At 39.7% G+C, this 23,097-nt stretch overlaps 1 protein-coding gene across 4 annotated transcripts in view; it reads right to left on the bottom strand.

Annotated features, from left to right (window-relative positions):
* The window catches only part of SMYD3 (SET and MYND domain containing 3), a 755,279-nt gene that overhangs the window by 327,250 nt on the left and 404,932 nt on the right, over positions 1 to 23,097 (bottom strand). Inside the window, exon 1 of one of the 4 annotated variants that reach the window (XM_074385668.1) lies at positions 18,673 to 18,732. The exons of the other annotated variants lie outside the window; for them this stretch is intronic. The gene's annotated coding sequence lies outside the window, so the exon portion shown is untranslated. Of the gene's footprint in view, positions 1 to 18,672; positions 18,733 to 23,097 lie in introns of those variants that run through there. 4 annotated transcript variants of the gene reach the window in all.

Raw genomic sequence — 23,097 nt, forward strand, 5'->3', positions numbered from 1 at the left:
TCTTCTGCAGTACAGAAAAAACACAGCAAGAAAAATGTAATTTCATTTCTTTTTGACCTAGATTATGCCAATTGCATTAGATGTTTTATTTCCCATATGTATCATAATGTTCAAATACTATATAGGCTATGAATCATTCCAAAATGGTACTCTCCCCAAACAACAAACTTCTCTTACTAATCATTCTGAAACTGTATGCTCACAAAAACTCAGCAAAATTGGATGCAAGAGCTTTCCAAAATTAAATGACCAACTAAATCAGATAGGCAGATTCTAATTTTTTTTTAATCAGGCACTGCTGGCATGATTACAAAATTTAAAATAGCCAAATGATTCTGCATAAATCTAACTCATCATCTTTCTTATAAAAAGTCCACAATGAAGTCCACAATGATCTGCATAAAATGCATTTAATTGGATTATAAACTGCAACATAAAACAGCTGCATCTTGCCTTTTAACATTTTTCTCTCTGAAGATCAGAGGACGGAAAAAGGGTTATAAAATGGTCCATTCATTTTTCTTGTCTTTTAAAAAAAGATTTAAAAAAACAATAGGCAGAACTAAAGTTCCAGACAACTTTTAACAAGTGACATCCAAGTAGGCCACATTCTGACACCTCCTCAGAGATGCAGGGAATGAGGATGGGGTCAGATGACCAACACATCAATGGGATGGCATGTGCTCAGATGGCTCTGGGGAATGCTAATGATTTCCTATGTGATGCTAATAGTACAAGATACATTTTATGCTTGATGGTATCTAGATGAGATAGGCAAGAGAAAAAAAAAGCAAGGGTGATTAAAATGCATTTCAAAGAAATCCTAACATGATTTTCTAATAGTAACCAAGTCCACTGTGAGTCTGAGATGGTGAATTAAAGATGAATCTATTTATCCACAGATACATCTATCCACTCTTGTAATTCCTATATTTATTTTTGATTGAGGGAAACAGAAGGTAAGAAACAGGCATGCAACAATTGCTAAAAGTTTCTTTAAATATATTTCTACAGAATTCCCAAATGTGTTATCTTGACTACTAGTGACTAAGAGCATGAATGGCCTTTGGAGTAAGCAGATCTCCTTTGTATCCAGGTTCCAACCTTTGTTGGCTCTGTGTAACTCTCAGATGCAGTTGCGACATCTGAACGTAGTGACAACAATACGTGTTCATGAAGTAATTATGGGGGATTAAGTGTAAGGCACTTTGTACTTTTCCTGCCCTAGAATAGGCATTCCACAAATTAAATCACAATCAAAACAGACAAGCACATCTGAGATAAACTAAATAAGACCTCTAAATAAATGAAAGGGCCAGGCTCAGTGGCTCATGCCTATAATCCTAGTACTTTGTGAGGCCAAGGCAAGAGGATGGCTCAAGCCCAGGAGTCAAAGACAGTCTGGGCAGCATGGCAAGACCCCATCGATACAAAAATAAATAAATAAATAAATTAGCCAGCCACGGTAGTATGCACCTGTAGTCCCAGCTACTGGGGAGGCTGAGATGGGAGGATTGCTTGAGCATGGTGTTGGGGAGGGGGTCAAAGCAAGACCCTGTCTTAAAGAAAGAAAAATAAAAAACAATAAATGAAAGGATATGCGATGTTAACAATTCAATAGTAAGATGACAAATCTCCCCATAAGTGATCTACATTTACTACCATTTCAAACAAAATAGCAGGCTTTCTAAAAGCTAATAAGCCAATTACAAAATTTTTATGAAAAGGCAAGTAAAAATAGCCAAATCAGTTTTGTTTTTTTTTTTTTAAATGAGGGCACAGACTATGTGATTTCGAGATTTACTAAAAAAAATACTAATCAAAATGGAGTGGTACTGAAGAAAGGATAGGATAGTGAGTCCAGAAACAGGCACATACAAATATGGGCAATTGATCTCAACAAAGATGAAAAGCAATTTAATGGAGAAAGATAAGTCTCTTCAAAAAAATGATGCATGAACAACTGCATATTTGGGTAGAGAATCAAGTCAACTTGTATCTCATAACATATTCCAAAGTTAATTAAAAATGAATTATAGTTGGCATGGTGGCATATGCCTGTATTCCTGCTACTTGGGTGGCTGAGACAGAAGGATCATTTTAGCCTGGGAATTTGAATTCAGCCTGCATAATGTAGTAAGACCCTATCTCTATGAGGGTGGGGGGAAAAGGATTATAAACTGAAATATAAATGCTAAACTAGAAAACTCCTAGAGGAAAATCTTTGTGACCTTCCCTAAAAAAAGATTTCTCAAATAAAAGCAGAAAACAGAAACTATGAAAGTAAAAACTGATAAAATGAACTTTGTCAAAATTAAAAACTTTAGCTCTTCAAAGACGCCATCCAGAAAACAAAAAGACAAGTTACAGTAAGGAGAAAATATCTGTAATGCATATCTGACCAAGGACTTGTATCCATGTCATATAAAGAACTCTTACAACTCAACCGCACGGAAACACCCCAAAATGATATAGGCAAAAGATTGAGCAAATACTTCTCAAAAGAAAATATACAAATGGCAAAGAAAAGCACATAAAAAGATGAACAGCAGCACTGACTTATCAGAAATGCAAATTAAAACCACAGTGAACCACTGCGCACCTATTAGCATGGCTGAAATTAAAAAGATTGACAATACCAGGTTCTGGTGATGAGGCACGGCAACCAGAACTCTCATATACTACTAGTGGGAACATAAAATGTTACAACACTTTATAAGCAGTCTTGCAGTTTTTTTATAAAGTTAAATACAAACACTTACCATATAACCTAGCCACTGGGACCCTAGATATTTTCCTAAGAGAAAACCTATGTCACACAAAGATTTGTATGTGAATGCACACAGTAAATGTCCATCTGTAGGTTAATGGATAAACAAAATGAAGTATGTCTATACAACAGAACACTATTCACCAACAGAAAGGAATGAATTACTGATAGACCCAATAATATGAATGCATCTCAACACCATTATGCTAAGCAAAAACAGTTGGATATAGGAGTAGCTACTGATTTCATTTATTTAAAAAGCAACTTGAGGTACCGTGACAAAAAGGAAATCACTAATTGGCTGGGGCTGAGGGCCAAAGGATAGACTGAAAAAGGGTACAGGTACGAAGAAGAGATATAGATGGCCATCTGTATGCACATAAAAAGATGCTTAACATTAGTAATCATTAGGAAAATGCCAGTTCAAAATCATGAGAAAATACCACTTGAACATTCACACTTGTTAGCATGAGTATTATTAAAAAAAAAAAAAAAAGAAAATAACAAATGTTGGCAAGGATGTAGAGAAACTGGAGCCCTTGTGCATTACTGATAGGAATGTAAACTGGTGCAGCTATTATGAAAAACACACAAGCTGGGTGCAGTGGCACATCTATAGTCCCAGCTACTCCTTCTGTGGAAGCTGAGGTAGGAGGATAGTTTGAGCCCAAGAGTTTAAAGCCAGCCTAGGCAACATAGCAAGACCTAGTCCTTAAAAATAAAAGAAGACAAGACAAATTTAAAAAAATTAATTACATGATCCAGCAATTCCAATTCTGGGTACATAACCCGAAGAACTGAAAGCACGGATTCAAATAGATATTGACACACCTTTGCTCACTGCAGCACTATTCACAATAGCCAGAAGGTGGAAATAACTCAAATGTCCATCAGCAGATGAATAAACAAAATCTGATATATATATATATATATATATATATATATATATATATATACAATGCAGTATTATTCAGTCTTAAAAAGGGAATTCTGATATATATTGTATGCTAAATTAAGGAAGTTAGACACAAAAGGACAAATATTGCATGATTCTATCCATAGAAGTACGTAGAATTGTCAAAATCGGAGAGACAGAAGTAGAATCGTGGGCATTCTACCCCAGCAGATGCTGGGGCAAAAGGCAAATGGGGAGTTATCATTTAATGGGTCCAAAGTTTCAGCTTTGGATGATGAAGAAAAGTTCTGGAGATGGACAGTGCTAATGGTTGCAGAACAGCATGAATGCACTTAATGCTACTGAACCGTATACCTAAAAGTGATCATAATGGAAAATTTCATGATATATGTATTTTACTACAATAAAGAAATAGTAAAAAAAAAAAAGTGGCACAGAAATATTTGAAAGTAATGGAAATGTTCTGTATCTAGATTGTGTCTGTGGTTTCATGGGTATATAAAACTGTCAAAATTCATCCAATTAAATAGATTCATTTAATTGCATAAAATTATGGTTCAATAAAGTTGATGAGGGGAAAAAAAGACACTAGCAAGTTAGCAAGAATATATTTTATGCCTTTCCTCCCTGCCTTTCCTCATTTCATCCTGCAATGCCTGTAAATTTTCTGTTTCATAGAAAGCAGGAGAAAGAGAAAAAAAAAAAGACGGAGAAACAAAACATTGACTCAACAAATACTGAGAGAACATCTATTTCATATGTTACTCCAATAAGCCTGAGTATTACAGGTTTACGAAGATACTGAAGTTTGGTATGATGAAGTAGTTTATCTGGGTCACACAGAGATTAACTGGTAACGTTCATTTTGTAACTAGTGTGTTTCTTCTACGCCTTTACAAATGTGCAACGTAAAAATGTCTCCCTACATGCGATTTCACCAGACCTATATACAGGAGGGGAAATAATAAGAGGCAAAGCCATGAAAATTGTCCATGATCAACAAGATGTATGGCTAAGAAATGATAAATATTCAAAGTGATGGATATGCTAATTACCCTGATTTGATCATTACGCATTATATACATGTATTGAAACATCACTCTGTAGCACATTAATACATGTAAACTAAAAAGAAAAAAACAGGACATAAAATGTGGGAAAAATAGGTACTTCTGTTCACATTTAAGGACTTCTTTCAACAGGTTCTTGAAACTTTTGTCTTTTATAATTTCTCCTTAACAATTGGGCATACAGATTAAGAACACACGCTCCACAGTCTCACTTCCAGGGCCCGTTTGAGTGCTGTAACCTGACATGATCCCCCTTTGCCTCAGTTTTCTCAACTGCAAAATGGAAATGATAATTCTATCTATCGTAGGCACAGCAGCACCTGCCTGTGATCCCAGCTACTCCAGAAGCTGTGGTAGAAAGATCATTTGACCCTGAGTTCAAGTCCATCCTGGGCAACACAGTGAGACATTGCCTCCAAAAACAACAGTAACAACAACTGCATCTACTTCGAAGGGCTTTTGTGATAATTAAATAATAGATGTGAAGTGCTTAACATAGTGTTAGAGGCTTAAGAAATTCTCAATAAATATTAGCCTTCTTCTTCCATAAAGTCTACCTATAATTCCTGGCTACAGACAGAGTTACATGCAGAAATGAAGAAGAAAAAGGTAGTTTTTTAAGGTAGTGGTTTGAATTCATTAATGCCCTTCTTTCCTTCCTCCCACGCTCTCTCCCTTAAATGCATTACTGTTCCTCAAATATAGTTTTTGCATTAAAAATGCATGATTGATACAGATGGTAAATAAGCATATGAAAAGATGCTCCATATCATGTGTCATCAGGGAACCGCAAATTAAAATAACAAGAAGATTCCACTACACACATATTAGAATGGCTAATATCCAGAACACTGATAACACCAAATGCTGGCGAGGATGTGGAGTAACAGGAGCTGTCATTCATTGCTAATGGGAATACAAAAATGGTACAGCCACTCTGGAAGACAGTTTGGCAATTTCTTACAAAACTGAACATACTCATCACACAATCCAGCAATCTTACTCCTCCTTGTTATTTACCCAAAGGAGCTTAAAACTTACATCTACACAAAAATCTGCATGTGTATACTGAGAGCAGCTTTATTCATAACTCCCAAAACTTGGAAGTAACCAAGACAGCCTTCAGAAGGTGAATAAGTAAACAAATTGTTTACACATCCAAACAATGGGATATTATTTAGCACTAAAAATAAGTGATTTTATCAAGCCATGAAACGATATGGAGGAATCTTAAATGCATACTACTAAGTGAAAGAAGTCAGTGTGAAAATGCTGTATAATTCCAATTATACAGCATTCTGGAAAAGATCAAACTATGGAAACAGTAAAAAGATCAGTGGTTGCCAGGGATTAGAGGAGAGAGAGAGAGACGAACAGGTAAGGCACAGAACAACTCTGTGTAATACCATCATGGCAAATACTTATCAATATACATCTGTTCAAACACAAAAGGTACAACACCAAGAGTGAACCCTAATGCAAACCGAACTTCTGTGAAAACGAAGAGTCTATGTTGGTTCACCAGCTGTAAGGAATGTTCCACTCTGGTGAAGCATGTTGATATGAGGGAGACTGTGTGCTGGAGGTGGGGGAGGAGGGCAGGAGGCATATAGGAAATCTCTGCACCTTCCTCTCAATTTTGCTGTGAACCTAAATTTGCTCTTTAAAATTATCTTTTTAAAAAACACGTAGGGTGGAAACTATGAATGATGAAAGAAACCCCCATTCAGTAACCTGAAGCAGCACATTATCTTATGAAATAATGATTCATTTATCTTTGGCAGAACCGGGTCATTTTCCTGCCTTTCTAGGGAAATAAAAATGTTACCCTTTCTCAAACATTTGGAAGACTGTCTTTCAAAAAGCCAGTACAAGGAAGCTTGAGGAAAGCTTTTTACAGCCAAGTATAACAGCTGGCAGTCTAAAAGCCAGATACAACATTTTGCTGTTCTGCAGAAATTATAGCAGCTCACAAAAGCAAAACCATTTTTATTGAGGAAACAATAAAAATAGTTGGAAATCTTCAAAATTACACAGCATAGAAAGACTTTTAGCGAAATGAAAGTAATGCATAGATAATGTTTCTCATAGTTAACAAAGGTGCCTATTTACCTACTTAAATCCACATCTCTAATGGACTGAAAATTCACTACCGGTAAAAGTCAATGAGGAAGGCAACAGATCCTTTGGGTATGATGTTACAGCTAAGTCAGGTGGCAGGCTTTTGTTAGATTTTCTAAGCCAGCACAGGCAGGGATAATAAAACACATTTACCTAGAGAAAAATAAATATAAAAAAGAACGAATCAAATGAAGGTGACTGTAAATATTCTATACTAACGGAAGAACTTTTGAACAGAAAGTAGTGAAATTCCCTGTTCTGAAAAGCTGAACCAGCTGGAGGTGTTTGTGTCTCCGCTGTCCACTGGCATTAGGATCTTTCTCTCCTATTTTATCATCAAGCATGTTGAGCCAACTGTTGTCCTATCAGAGTGCTACATATCTTATGAATCTAAACTGAAAACAATATATCTCTTTATCTTGGACTTGAGGCTGAGGAATAGCTGGATTTAAGATTTAAAAAAAGATTCATTTCCTTTTAAAGAGTCTTAAAAACTTTTGACAAGCTTCAGGAAAAAGGCAAGATTTGATTATTTTGTGGCATAATGGTATTTCATTTTCTGAAACTCAATTAGGAGAATTAATGAAGAAGAACTGGGTCTCTTGCTTACAGAAGCCAGCTTAAACTGCTAAGAGCCTAATTACTAACAATATTTGTTAGGCAAAATCCATTTCTGTTGGAACAGAGGCATTTTAGCATTAATATAAAAGTTAAAATAGAGAAGACAGTACAGAATACTTAAGTTACAATTTCAAATTTGACAGTGGTGACAGAGCTACTCCAGGGACCACTAAATACACTGCATTTAAAAAAAAAAAAAAAAAAAAAAAGGAAAGAGAAAAGGTTAGCAGGTCATAATAGCTCACACCTATAATCCCAGCATATTCGGAGGCCAAGGTGGAAGAATCACTTGAGCTCAGAAGTAGTAGACCAACCTGGGCAACACAGCAAGAGCTTGTCTCTACTAAAAATAAAAATAAAAAATAAAAAAACTTAGCCAGGCATGGTGGCACACATCTGTAGTTCCAGCTACTTGGGAGGCGGAGATGGGAGGATGGCTTGAGCCCAAGATGTTGAGGCAACAGCAAGCCACAATTGTACCACTGCACTGTAGCCTGGGCAACACAGCAAGACTGTCTCAAAAAATAAAAATAAAGCTTTCTTTTTTAAAAACATTACATATCTGATGAGATCTTCATATACAAATATTTCATTTTAAACAGCTAATTGAAGAGTTCCATACACTTACATGTGAGAACATTTCATAAGGTTTTACCCTATCCTAACTATATCTTAACTCCAAACATCCCATTAAACGACACAAATGACATGACATCCCCAAAGCAGCAAAATGTCTTGATTTCTGAAGATAACAAAGGGGGGAAAAAAAGAAAAAGAAAAAGCAGAAAAGCAATACATTTTTACTCATTTTAATAAATTTTTATGGTCCCTCATTATTACTAAACTGAAGCATACAATAACTTCTCCTTCAGTTATCACTTTTACTGACAAGTCTTTAGCTATTTTTTCTTCATTTGCAAAATGAGTCCTAGATCTCAAGTCTGGCATAACCATTCAGCTCTCATAAAGAAAGGTGTCCCAGGACCCACTTATCTTTATGTTACTTTTCTAAGGCAGCCCATCAAAAGTCTGAGGGTACAGTCACTCTTGCTGCCATGAGAATACCAATTGGTTTAGTGCACACTACTACTGACTACACAGCATCCATTCCTTCTTTTTCATTCCTAACAAAATCCTGGTTTTATTCACATATTCACTGTCATTAGAAATACATGTTTTAGGCCAGCCATGGTGGCTCACGCCTGTAATCCCAGCACTTTGGAAGGCTGAGGCGGGTGGATCACTTGAGGTCAGGAGTTTGAGACCAGCCTGGCCAACATGGTGGAACGCTGTCTCTACTAAAAATAAAAAAATTAGCTGGGCGTGGTGGCACACACCTGTAATCCCAGCTACTCAGGAGGCTGAGACACAAGAGCTGCTTGATCCCAGGAGTCAGAGGTAGCAGTGAACAGAGGTGCCACTGTATTCCAGCCTGGGTGACAGAGACCCCATCTCAAGAAAAGAAAAAAGAAATGTATTAAGCTCTTAAATCCTTGATGGTAAAATAGGTAAAATAATAATAATAATAACTGCAATAAGATATATGAGTAAGGACTGGTAGGTACCATATGACACTATTTCAGCAAACACATATCAACTGGAAAAAATGTGCTGATGCAGGCTCTCCAGGATCAAATATGTGGTAGGGAAATCCACATCAAGTTCAATAAAATTGTAAAAGAAAAAAGGAAAAGCCAGGCATGGTGGCTCATGCCTATAATCTCAGCATTTTGGGAGCCTGGACCATATAGCCAGACACCATCTCTACACAAAGTGAAACTCAGCTATGTATGCATGGTGCTGCATGCCAGCTACTCAGGAGGCTGAACTGGGAGGATCACTTGAGCCTGGGAGGCTGAGGCTGCATTGAACCATAATTGCATTACTATAGTAACCTGGGCAACAGAGTGAGACCCTGTCTCAAAACAATAATAATTTTAAAAGTTAAGATTAATAAAATATAAACAAACAAAAAACCTAGAAACAGTGATTTGAAAGGACCTTTGATTCATCTGTGATGGAATGTGGACGAACTTGATAGACTGGCACTATTAGATGTGCACTGCTTGATCACGAGGTGGTGCTTCTCAGAGTTTTTAAGCCAAAGACTGAATTCTTGTTTTTCTTCATGGAGGAAGAAAAAGGTTACAATGTTGCAATATAAAAATCTGAAAAAAGAAAGTGAATTGATTTTTCATCTACTTAATAAAATGACGTATTTGGCTGACATTTCTTTAGGATCTCAACAACCGCAAGGCAAAACTCTTCATAGTTTCTCAGTGCAGCACAAACGAATCCTGCAGGTTAAATGAGGAGCTGCTCATTAGGACTGAGAATCAGGAAAGATCCTTAGTTCACCCTCATGTGATTCGTATCACTGACTTAGTGCAACATAAAGATCATCCCATTCATTGTTCCTAAGTGGGGGGAAAATCCATGGAGTATTTTCCTGAAATAATTAAGAGGTCAGGCCACTGATTTGGGGATCTTGATGCTCTACCATTTGAGTGTCTGGGTCTTTCTGCAAGAAAAAATACCCACGAGGACCAGCACTGAAAATGTGTCACCTTTAGGGAAACTCTCTAAAGTGACTACAATTATACAACTCCTAAATCGCTAAAAACACTCTGACTCTTGGTTTTAAACATTCTTCTGACGACGGAAGAGAATAAAAATTGCCCAAATGATGGTGAACCTAATATGTGGTGTGTCTACTTTGAATTACATACAATTTTCCCAATTACTAGTCATGCTGACCACTAACCTAAGAAGGCCCTGATTAATTTCTCAATGACAGAAAGTTTACATATTGATACATTTCAACATTTCATTTTTGAAATGAATGCTATTTTGTTTTTCAAAGGCAGATGTCTTACCTGCCCAGTGAATTTATAACCTCTGTGAACACTGGACCAATATTCCTATGCATCCTTATGGCATTTAAAATGCCTAACCAGTTCGGAACATTCAATAAGGTTTCAGCAAATACTTGCTGAATGAATTAATGAGTGAAGATATGTTTTAAAAAATGAGATTGTTCTGGTAAGTTAATTTTGAAAAAGAAAACATAGAATAATAAATGCTAGCTCAAAATAACTAGTAAAGCAATATAAGTGACTATATTGAAAAATAACTCTAGTAAAGTAATATAAGTGACTACATTGGAAAATGTACAATAGAATGCATCACCGCTTCCGCTCCGAAATCTGCTACTTCTTTTGCGTTCTTTATCCTGTGACAGGTAGCACTATATGAACAGCTGACTGCATCAGGAAGAACCCAAGGCCACCTTTGGTTTCATTTATCTGCTAGGCGAACTCACAGGACTCAGCGTACAGTCATACTCACAGCTGCAATGTATCATGGGGAAAGAATGCCAAGCGAAGCCAGCAAAGAGAAAAAGCCACGTGGGGAGAGGTCTCGGGGAAACAGAGTGCGAGCTGCCACGGGCCTTCTCCCAGTGAGTCACACAGGAGGCACTTAATTCCCCTTATAAGAAGCTGCGATAACATGTGGGAAATGTTGCCAATCAGGGAACTTGTTAAAGACTCAGTATCCAGGGTCTTTACTGGAGTTTTACTGCACCTGTAGGCAGTAAACTGGAGTTCAATCACCTGTAGGCAGCCTCTAATTCTGGACTCTGGAAGGATAGCAGGGGTTCAGCATAAACCATGATGTTTACACAAACAGTTTAGGCACTGTGAGCTCTTACCAGATAATGGGGAAACCCCTCCCGAAATCTCAGTTGCCTGATGTCAGCCAAGGGCCACACTTGCAAGCAGGCCTCCCTTTATTCCTCCCTCCCTCTCTCCTTTCTGTCTCTGTCTCTGTCTCTCTCTCTCTCTCTCTCTCTCCCTCCTCCCTCTCTCCACCCCCCACCCTTCTCTCTCTCTCTCTCTCTCTCTCTCTCTCTGACAGTGTTCCTCTGTTACCCACGCTGGAGTGCCGTGGTGCAATAACTCACTGCAACCTCCACCTCCCAAGTTCAAGCGATTCTCCTGCCTCAGCTCCCGAACAGCTGGGACTACAGGCGCATGCCACCGTGCCCAGCTAATTTTTGCATTTTTAGTAGAGATGGGGTTTCACCATGTTCCCTAGGCCAGTCTCAAACTCCTGACATCAAGTGATCTGCTAGCCTCAGCCTCCCAAAGTGCTAGGATTAGAGGCATGAGCCACCTCGCCCAGCCCAGGCCTTTTCAAGGATAAGCAGTTTAGACCTGCTGCGTTAACACTTTTCTGCACAGTGACTATGCCAGAAACCAACAAATAATCCCAATTCCTACTTCTTCACTGTCTCTCCTCTCTCCTAGGCCAAATCCTGTCCATTTTGCTCCTGAGTAACTTCCCTGTATTCCCTTCTTCCTATCCTGACTATCAGGCCTTTAATCGAGGCCTCTATTCTCACTTGCTCGAACACTGCTGGAACTCTTATCTTGTCTCCTGCTTATCCTCCCATCCATTCTCCACAGGTTCTTCACTGGGAAGGCTTCCCACTGCCTTGAATCTCCTGAGCATAGTGCAACAGAGCCTTTTCCTGATGTGCCCAAGTTTACTCTCTAATTTCTCAACACTCTCCATTTTGTACTCTGTTCTAGTCAAACTGAACTATTAAATGCAGTTCTCAGAAAGCATGGCACTTTTCTTGGCTTTGCCACTTTACTCAATCAAGTTGCTTGTCCTCTATCTAGAACGCGTTTCCACTTTAGCCTGGGTTAGGAAGCATGTAGCCTTCAGAACTCAGCTGAGGCATCAACTCAAACCTTCCCCAGACATCCCCCTCTCCCAGTCTAATACCTCAAGCCTACTCCCCTCCACGGAATGTATCACACTGCACTGCAATTTTCAGTCTGTTTTATTGAATCTGTTCCCCTATACCAACAGTGCGTCCTTAAAGGTGTGGACTGTGTATCCCCAGTGTCTGTCATGGCAACTGACAATTTGTTCAGTTTCAGTAAAGATTTCTTGACTGAATAAATGTTACACCTTCAATCCTTCTAAAGAGGACTGAACTTAGATAATTTTGGCACAGACACGGAATGGTGCATTTGTTCATGCTGTCCTCTTTGCAATGGCTTTGTTCAAAAGCTAACAGCCAGGTATGTGGTGGTCTTTTTGTGACTCCGTCGGTCCACAGAGCCTATACAAATTAGTAATTTGTATACTAACTGCACTTTTGATTTCAACTTACCTTCCCCCAATCTCTTACTCTGATACTTTATTTTTATCTTTGTGTGTGCACATGTTTTTTCCCAAAGCTTAAATTCCTTCTGGACTAAAGCAGGATGTAAATAAATATGTACACAGTCCCGGAGAGATGAAAACACTATCCCATTGTTCTCCAGAGAAGGTGAAACCTCAACGTTTCTTGGTACCCCATTCCTGGCTAAATCCAAAGTCTCTTAAAGCACAACTTACAAAAAGAACTATTCCTCCTAGTTCTTTAGCTAAACCTCATGCAATTAAGTTACTCTAAATAAAGGAATGCATAGGTGCACCCATATTTTCTCACGAGACTTAGGAGCAAGACTCAAAGAACTGAGGCCACATGTATGCCTTACTTTATTCAGTCAATGTGCTAACGAAAAACTGTGCAAAATGAGTTGTTTAATAGAATCAAAATTTCAATTTACTAGAGATGCTCACTATTTAAAGAAACACCATGGCAAATCAATGAAGTCATTATGGGGTGAAGGAAGTAATCACCCTAAAACTTATCTGCTTTGTAATCCCAAATTTACATGCTGAGGCAATTTTAAAGTATGATTCTTAGAAAACGCTCCTCAAGTTCTACTGTGTATAAACATGCAATTCTCTTCATTTGTTTCATCACCTATAAACGTAACTCAATAACCAGTCAGAAAATTCAAATTAATATTAAATACTGAAACACCGTTATCACCAAATTCACATCAGAAATTATTAGCACTTCAAACGTGAGAACGTTCTCAAAGCCCTGTTAATTCCTCCCTTCTTCCCCAACTTGACAAACATTCCTCAACAACCTCCTAAGTAAAACCTTACTTCCCTGTGTGTCAATGGATCCAACATAAGTAAGGCAAAGCCCTCGCTGTCAGGAACTGAGAGCCACTTAGAGTGTACTCTTTTTTTTTTTCGTTTTCCTTTTTTTCATTGTTATATCTATTGCTAGCATTAAACTTTTTTTTCTTCTTTAATCCACATTTTTTCCCTCCTTTATTCTGTTTTTGTTTTATAAACTGCCACTCAGGAGATAACTTTCATTAATTTGCCTTATAATTTTTTTTTTTTTTTTTTTTTGCTGAGCTGGCTGAGGTTTTATTTTGGACCAAAAAAAAAAAAAAAAAAAAAAAAAAACAGGCAAATGAATTGTTTTGCAACTGGAGGCATGGGCAAGGTGGGGGGGGGGTCCCCAGGCAAGTAGACTCCCCACAGGTGGGTTGAGGGCTATGGCTGAGCCTCAGGTGGTCTCCTGTTCACTATGCTCCCCTGCCCAGGGGCCTCCCTCCGAAGCTGTAGGGCAGCCAAAAGAGGGGCAGGCTGGGAGGGGCTGCCGCAGCTGTTCACTTGGGCAGACGTCAGAGGATTCAGACACCAGCCTCCCATCGTGGGTCTCAATCTTCTTCACAACCACGGCCTTCGTGGTGCTAGTGCGGCCGAAGGAGCTGGAGCTCTCATCAGAGCCAAATCTGGAGCCCAGGCCATAGCTGAGGCCAGGGCTTTTGAGGCCCCATAAGCCAAGCTCAGACCACCTGCATCGCCTGGTGGTCTTCGTATGGATACTCATGTTCTGCATCCCAGACTCCAGCTGGCTCTCCTCGCCCTCCAGCAGCTTCCTGTAGGTGGTGATCTCAATGTCTGGGGCCAGCTTGATGAAGCAGCAGCTTCTCCGCTCCTTCAGGAATCTCTGCATGCTTCAGCCCGCTTGCCTCCACTCTTGCCTCCACCATGCCCATCAGGGTGACCTAGAAGTCCTACAAGGTGTCTGACTCTGGGCCCCATGCCTTCACCAGCCGCTCCTACACAACTGGACCCAGTGCCCGTATCAGCTCCTTAAGCTTCTTCCAAGTGGGCAGCAGCAGTGTCCAGGGTGAATGGGGCGCAAGTTACTGTGGGGCCAGTGGCATAGGCATGGGCAAGGGAGGCATCAGTGCTGTCACAGTCAGCCAGAGCCTGCTGAGCCCCCTTAATCTGGAAGTGGACCCCAACATCCAGGCCATGCATACCCAGGAGAAGGAGCAGATCAGGACCTTCAACAATAAGTTTGTCTCCTCCATCAACAAGGTACGGTTCCCGGAGCAACAGAAGAAGATGCTGGAGACCAGGTGGGTCCTCCAGCAGCAGAGGATGGCTCGGAGCAACATGGACAACATGTTTGACATCTACATCAACAACCTGAGGCGGCAGCTGGAGACTCTGGGCCAGGAGAAGCTGAAGCTGGAGGCGGAGCTTGGCAACATGCAGGGGCTGGCGGAGAACCTCAAGAACAAGTAGGAAGATGGTATCAGTAAGCCTACAGAGATGGAGAATGAATTTGTCCTCGTCGAGAAGGATGTGGATGAGGCTTACATGAACAAGGTAGAGCTGGAGTCTTGCCTGGAAGGGCTGACTGACAAGATCAGCTTCCTCAGGCAGCTGTAGGAAGAGGAGATCAGGAGCTGCAGTCCCGTATCTCAGACACGTCTGCGGCGCTGTCCACGGACAACAGGCGCTCCCTGGACATGGACAGCATCATTGCTGAGGGTCATGGCGCAGTGCAAGGAAACAGCCAACCGCAGCCGGGCCAAGGCTGAGAGCATGTATCAGATCGAGTATGAGCTGCAGGTGCTGGCTGGGAAGCACAGGGATGACCTGTGGCTACAAAGACTGAGATCTCTGAGATGAGTATCAGCCAGCTCCAGGCTGAGACTGAGGGCCTCAAAGGGCATGGCATGGCAGCTGTGTGAGTACCAGGAGCTGATGAATGTCAAGCCTTATAAAATTCCTAACAAAACCAATTAAAACAACAAGAGAACACAGAGGAAGGACAGTATATGCAGAGTTGAAAAAAACCTTAAGGAAGATTAAAAGCTCATCACCATACAAATGTCTAAATGTATTACTAGGCCCTAATAATTTGAATTTTGGGATGAAAATTCCTTACGAATTAATTACAGATTTGACTATTTAAGGCAATTCGGTTCAACTCATCTCAAGTACAAATACGGTCATTCAAACTGGGCTAATAAAAAGCAGCTTAGTGGACATCCTAAAAGGTTTAATTTTAATGAATTAATAGATTTGCAACTAGCTTCTCAATAATTTGGATATAAAGAAGACATTTAGAAAGCTGCTGAAAACTGTTCCTTCATGTAGGTTAATAATTAGTCTTCCAATATTTTTTACATTACTATTCTTATTTTTCAAATAATTTTTTAATAAACAGTAAAAAGGTAATGTGTCTAAAAATTCTCAACACTTAAAAATAAGTGCAGATTGAAACAATCTTATACATGAATTTGATAATGACCCATGACCTAGAGGCAAAAACAGACAGTGCTGTTTAAGCTGCTCAATCAAACTGAGCTAAACTCTAAATGAATAAGCAAATAATTTCTACAACAGCTGATAGATCAATGTTTTAAAATCCTTGCTAATTGCTTCAAGTTTTCATCCTTTTGTAATCTGCTCTTTGTGTGTACTTAACCTACTCACAGGTATTTATGTTAATTCATTAGCTCCCTCAGGGTGGGCAGGGCAGACCATTATCTTAAAGCACTGATGCATAGCTTCCTGGGTCAGAGACAAATAAATCTTTTCATATAATTGCTTGTTGTTTTATGTGTTGCTGTCTTCCTGCTGGGAAAAATGTTAAAATATTTAAGGCTTACTATCTGGTGTGATTGTGATTTTATAATTAAAGTCTGGGATAGGAGGAGACGGGCAGAATTCAATACTTTATCTCAGTGTGAAAACAGTGTTTCTTTGAAGTAGTAAACTTTTAGAGAGTCAGTAAAAGTAAAACTTCTGGTGAGTAAGAGCTGGTAAAGTCCTTTTGAAGTCTCAAACCACCATTTGATGACAATGTAGTTTAATAAAGACAGCACTAAAAGAACAAGGACTGTACATGTCACAAAGATCATGATTATCTTCCGTGATAAACTCAAGGACACATTGTCATCAAACTAAAATATACCAAACTAATACAGCAACTATGTACATATTTCCATATTTGTCTACATACCAGACAGTCCGTGGGGGACAATGGTTTTATTTGTTCTTAATTGCATCAGTATTTAGAGCTGGAACTATCTAATTGGCAAGTAAGCCAAGCATTCTCTCATCCACTCACTCCCTTCAGCATTCTTCTCGTACCCCTATCTTCTGGCCCAAAAAAATATCTAGTCAGGGAGTGGGGAGTTGCAGGACAAGGTATGAGTTGAGGAGAACATCTGGGTTTTATCAACTGGTATGTCAGAATTTGCAGTTTTTTGAAACTCTAAATCTTAATGTTGCTGTGCAGACTTGTGCCTCCTGGTACAAATTACAGATGCACCCCCACACATCAACGCCCTCTCACAGCCCACAGCCTTGGGGAGCTCCAAGGAGAGCAGAGCTCAATACCATCACTAAGGACCACTCGCTCCTGGACACGAATCTAGCACGAAAGATCATTTTCATTAAACACATAACTGCACAGTGACTTGATTCAAATCTACTGTATTATTTTCTTTGAATGAAAAGCAGATGCATAACTGCAACCTGGAACAGAAAGTGGAGCTTTTCGTTGCATGCTGTTCTATGTGCAACAAGCCCATGAGAGGGTGAATTCAGTCAGCATCACGTGGCAGGGAAACCCGCAAACAGTTATGAAGGCCACATACTCCAGCACCGACTGAGCCGCGGCTGCGGGAAGGGGAGCAAACGGTCCTCAGCAAGACCCTATTCAGAGGAACACGGAAGGTGTGAGGGTCTATGATAATGAATCTGTGGTTTGCAACTGGTTTGTCACATCTCAAAATAAGTGAATCCAGTATGTGTGAGTGTTTAGAAAAGCAACGAAGGACGGTTAAATCTTTCTTGGTTAATTAAGCAATTTTCATCTGGATATTTGCTTGGAGGAAGGAGCCTCCTGGAAACTAGGATCAGAAAGAAGTGTTTAGTGTGAAAAAATCAGTTCCAGATGATTTTGTGTACATGCCTTGTGTCTAAATTCAGACTATTAAGTCTAGACACTGGAAATCAAACTTACAGGTCAGCAAAAAAAGAACACCCAAGCAGCAAAAAGCTATCATTTCACTGCTACCCTTATTAAAAGAGTACAATATGCTTCCTTCAAATCTGTGTTTTATAATTCTCTTCTTTATAACAAAAAGTCTTCTAACAACACAATCAAAAACAAATGGTCATAAGTAATGATGATATAAACCTGAATGTTTAAAGTCTTTGCCAGCTGATGCCAGGCTTAGGAGAATGGCATCAGCTGGCAAAGACTTTAAACATTCAGGTTTAGATGACTGAATATGACTGGAAGGTCGTAGCAGAGGAGGAGCAGAAGGCAGAGGGAAGAACAAGAGCATAGAAATAGAGTGCAGGTACCCGCAGCTTGCTACCAGTCCAGTCCCTAGGCACAGTTTCCTCATCTCTACAAAAAGTGTAAGAATGAACATCAGTTAGCCAGGAGTGGTGGCTCACGCCTGTAATCCCAGCACTTCAAGAGGCTGAGGTGGGCGGATCGCAAGGTCAGGGGTTCGAGACCAGCCTGACCAACATGGTAAAACCCGGTCTCTACTTAAAAATACAAAAATTAGCCAGGCGTGGTGGTGCACACCTATAATCCCAGCTAGTTGGGAGGCTGAGGGAGGAGAATTGCTTGAACCTGGGAGGCAGAGGCTGTGTGAGCCGAGAGCGTGCCACTGTACTCCAGCCTGGGCAACAGAGCAAGACTCTGTCTCCAAAAATAAAAAAAGAATGTACTTCAGTTTATTGTTCATAATAATAAACTACAGAAGCATTTGTTATTGTTACACTAGTTAAAAACCACGATAAGAGTACTCACTCTTATTAGTAACAAATCAAAGAATCTCCTTAATATTAAATCAGTGTAAAGGGCTCTTGGTAGGAAGCCAGTTCTGCAGGCATAACAGCCACCCATTTGCAAAGTCATCAGTCTGGAATTACCAGTCAGACCTCCAGCAGGGAAAAGATCAATTTCTTACCTTTTTAATGCCTCCGCTGAAAAAAGTGAATGAAAAGATGTTCTCCCTTTTCCAAATGAAACCATCAGAAACCAACTGGGAAGAAGAGGAACAACTGACTAGGATACTTCTGCACAGAAAACAAGGTGGCTCTCATCTGAAAAGATAACATAATATAAGGCGACCAACTGCACAGAACATCACTTAGAGTCTCTCTAATTTTTAGATACTGTAACTGAAGCACAGAGATAACCTGCCCACAGCCACAAAGCTCGTCTGCTTCTGGACTCTGTTCTTAGTCATGACCCTGTACCTGCCCATCATGTTCTGCCATGAAAATAAAGATTCTGAAACAGAAAAATCTAAATCAAAATGTTTTAATTTGTAATAAAAGAAAACAAACTGAGAATCTGCGAAAGGTGTAGAAGTTTTCTTCCAAGGAAAGCTTCATGCCAGGTATCTTAAACTCAACATTAACATCCAGCACATTTCACGTCAAACAGAACAGTACTGCCACAGTAACTATGTTCCTCAATTAGCTAAAAACCTCAAAAGCAGACCTGTCTGCAGATGTTAACCTGCTAACCCTACAGTGCACTGTGTATTTGTTTCTGCCAATAAACCATTCTGCTGCCAGAAATTAAATGTAAGTTCCTAAGTGCATGTATGATTCTTTTGTAATTACTTAATATGAATTAGCCAAACTGATAAACACAATCCTAAATCCAGAAACAAAGCCAATATGAAACAGAAAGATGGCATTTTTAAATCCCAGAAGACATCACCTGGAGCTTTTCATCACGCCTCTTTCAATTCATCCCTATCTAAACCGCTTTGCTGCTTCCTCTGGAGAACCCTGAAGCAGATGCAGCAGCACTCTCGCTACTGCAGTTTCCCGAGAAGGCTGAATTCTATTTGGGGCGGGTGGTGGGCAGGACTCGACTGTTCTCCTTCTTCCCAGGAATGCGTAGATGGGCAGTGAGCTATTGCATTGCCTCTGATACCATAATCTCCCTCACATCCCTCCTATGTGGAGTCTTAGTTTGAGGGGGGAAAGTGAATCACAACCTCCCCTACCCCAAACTCCCCCTCAACGAGGCATGCCTATGGAGGCAGTGACCATTTCTTAGGCCTAAATCTGTGTTCAGAGAGTGGATCGTGCTTTGAGAGACGGTTGCCCTACCCTTCCTAGACTATCGTTAAGGGTAAGAGGCACAGGAACTTAAAGAGTCAGAAAGACTTTCAACCAACAGAGTCAGAAAACTAGCAAGGTGGGAACTGGCAATTTCTAACCCCATGGCAAGAGCACTCTCTGGGTCTCTCGTCTTTTCATTTCCCAGGACCTCCATCCTGAGGGCTGAACTGATAAAATTCATCTTACCTTTAAGGGTGATGAAGAAAATGCCACAAGTGAGTTTCATTCTCAAAGGGAAAAGAGAAAGTAGTATCTGATACTAATTAGGTCCAAACATATTCTCTTGGTGTTTTAGCCAGAAACACAACTGGGCATTTCTGTAGTAATCTCTAAGAGACTTTACACTTGTATCCATTCCAAAATAATGGGCTTTTAGTTATTAGTTTTTATTCATTTCCATTTTGTCTTTTAAAAATGACATCCAGGCCGGGCACGGTGGCTCAAGCCTGTAATCCCAGAATCCCAGCACTTTGGAAGGCTGAGGCGGGTGGACCACGAGGTCAAGAGATCGAGACCACCCTGGTCAACATGGTGAAACCCCGTCTCTACTAAAAATACAAAAAATTAGCTGGGCGTGGTGGTGCGTGCCTGTAGTCCCAGCTACTCAGGAGGCTGAGGCAGGAGAATTGCTTGAACCCAGGAGGCGGAGGTTGCGGTGAGCCGAGATCGTGCCATTGCACTCCAGCCTGGGCAACAACAACAAAAAAAGACATCCAAAATGATGAAAAGCTTCAGGGTACTAGAACTCCGTAAGATAATCTTCCTGTACTCCTTTCCCCCAGAGCACCCAGAGATCAGCTCCAAGAGGACAGCTCCTCACCAACGAGAAGTCCTTACAAGGATGTCAGAATCCTAATCAAAAAGCAATAGAGTAAAGTGAACTGTGAGAGAAAGTGGAACGGGAACGACTGTGTTTAAATTCACATAAGCAGAGTCCTAACTGGTGACCAACCTGATTGGAGGACTGCTTTCATGGCATGCACCTTTTATTGCTTTCCAATGCTTAGAGTCAGCAGAACAAGTTACAACTTTGTTAGATAATGAAACACAGATAAAAATGTATGTGTAATTGCTATGTTTTAAACTGGTATTTAAAAGCTAGTTATCTCTTAGTTGGGACAGATACTCTTTTAAGTCATTAATTGGCAACCATAAATTTTAATTCTATTCTTGGCCTAATTATCATAGATTTCAATTAAGTAGGCTCCAAAACCATGAGGCTTTACTGGTTCAATCAGAATACTTGTTGAAGGGTTTCCTAAGAAGATTACAATAGGATAAATTAACTCTATCAACAGAAGCACTGGAACATAAATATCAAACATAGCAGCAGATCCATATATAATAAACATATCACGTTAAGTAAAAATATGGATGTTGCAGATATACATACAACATGGTGCTGCTTATCAAAACAACACAAAACAATTTTGTATGTGTGTGTAAAAACAAAAACTATGAAAGGGGTATGTGTACAGCAGTGGTTACTTCCAGGAAGGAGGGGGGGACAGGTGGGAGACGACAGGGATTAAGGACAATGATCAAGGGGAACTCTGCCTTTGCTATAAAATGTTTTAAATTATTTAAAATAAAGTTATTGTGTTTATACATTATTTGTGCAATTAAAATATTTTAAAATTTCAGATTTATTTGTCCCCACTAAAACTAATCACAATGAATGATGATTCCTGAGTATTGGAGAAGTCTACTACCTAGGGGTGGTGCCAATTATAATCCTAAAAGACACAATCCTAAATGCTATCATCCCAAATGCTGAAATCCTGAAAAGACTGGTATACAGGTCTTTTAAAAAAAAATAGTCATGCAAGTAAAAATCCCTAAAGTCTAAAATCCTGAAAATCATAGTCCCCCAAAACTAAAACCCCAAATGTTGAAATCCTGAAAGCCAAATTCTGGGGAAGGGATTAGCGTGTTTTCAGTTGTGCTCACTACCGCTGTATCATGTTAGTTCTATCATGTTAGACTGAACTATATTATCTTCTTGTTGTTTTTATCTGGAAACGAAGTATGGTAAGGAGATGTGTACAGGTGCCAAATTCACAAGGGGTAGACTAGTAACTTGATGAAGCATTATTCTGGATATGTCTGTAAGGGTGTTTCCAGAGGACATTAGTATGTGACTGTTAATGGGGTAGGTAGAGATCTGCGCTAAATGTTTGTGGGCAGTATCCAATCAGCCTTGGGCCCAGAGGGAACAGTCAGAGATGGTAAATTGCTTTCTCTCTGAGAGATGAGACAGACTTTTCTTCTGCCTTGGACATAAGAAACATAATTCCAAGAAAATGCATTATCACCATGTTGTGTGTAAGCATTGTGCATGTACATAAAAACATTGAAACTTCTTCAATAAATGAAGAAATGCCTTTTTTCTTAACCTGCATTTGTGAAAGATAAAATTTCTTGAGATCTTGGCTCTTTGGGTGACTGTATTTCTGGCAATGACCTGAGGTTTTTGATTCATCTTATCAAAAGATGTCTGTCAAGGTATTTTTGATGACTGCAGTTATAATAACAGATGCATACAATTTCCAACAATAGTAATATGCGTTCACGCGTTTCACTTTTTGACCTATTTCTTTATAAATACAGTTTGTCTGTTCGTAACTGTAATAACTGCGCGACTTCCATTAGTCTACCTATTTATGCTTGCAAAGGTATGTATGGTACTGTTGTGTATTTTACTGTGTAAGGTGACCTAGAATATGTTCAGTCATATACTTACATGTCTCTAAAATCTTCTCTTAAAATTGTAATAAATGTATTTTAAATATTTTTAAAACTTTATTCCAGAATTTTATTTTTGAAATTTTAGTCTTTCAGGATCGTGATTTGGGGATTTTAGACTTTAGGGATTTTAGGCTGGGGCTAGTGAATCACACCTATAATCTCAGCACTTTAGGAGGCGGAGGCAGGCAGATCACCTGAGCCCAGAAGTTCAAGACCAGCCAGGGCAACAGGGCGAAACCCGATCTCTACAAAAAATACAAAAATTAGCCGGGTGCGGACTCCCAGCTACTCAGGAGGGTGGGGTGGAAAGATTGTTGGAGACTGGGAGGCAGACGCTGCAGTGAGCCAAGATCATGCCACTGCACTCCAGCCTGGGTGACAAGGTAAGATTCTCTATATCAATCAATCAATCAATCAATCAATCTATAGACTTTAAGGAGTTTAATCTTTCAAAATTTCAACATTTGGAATCATGGCATTCAAGATAGTGTCTCTCAAGATTA

Source organism: Saimiri boliviensis, chromosome 14, assembly GCF_048565385.1.
Source record: "Saimiri boliviensis isolate mSaiBol1 chromosome 14, mSaiBol1.pri, whole genome shotgun sequence".
In the NCBI taxonomy this organism is placed as follows: Eukaryota; Metazoa; Chordata; class Mammalia; order Primates; family Cebidae; genus Saimiri; species Saimiri boliviensis.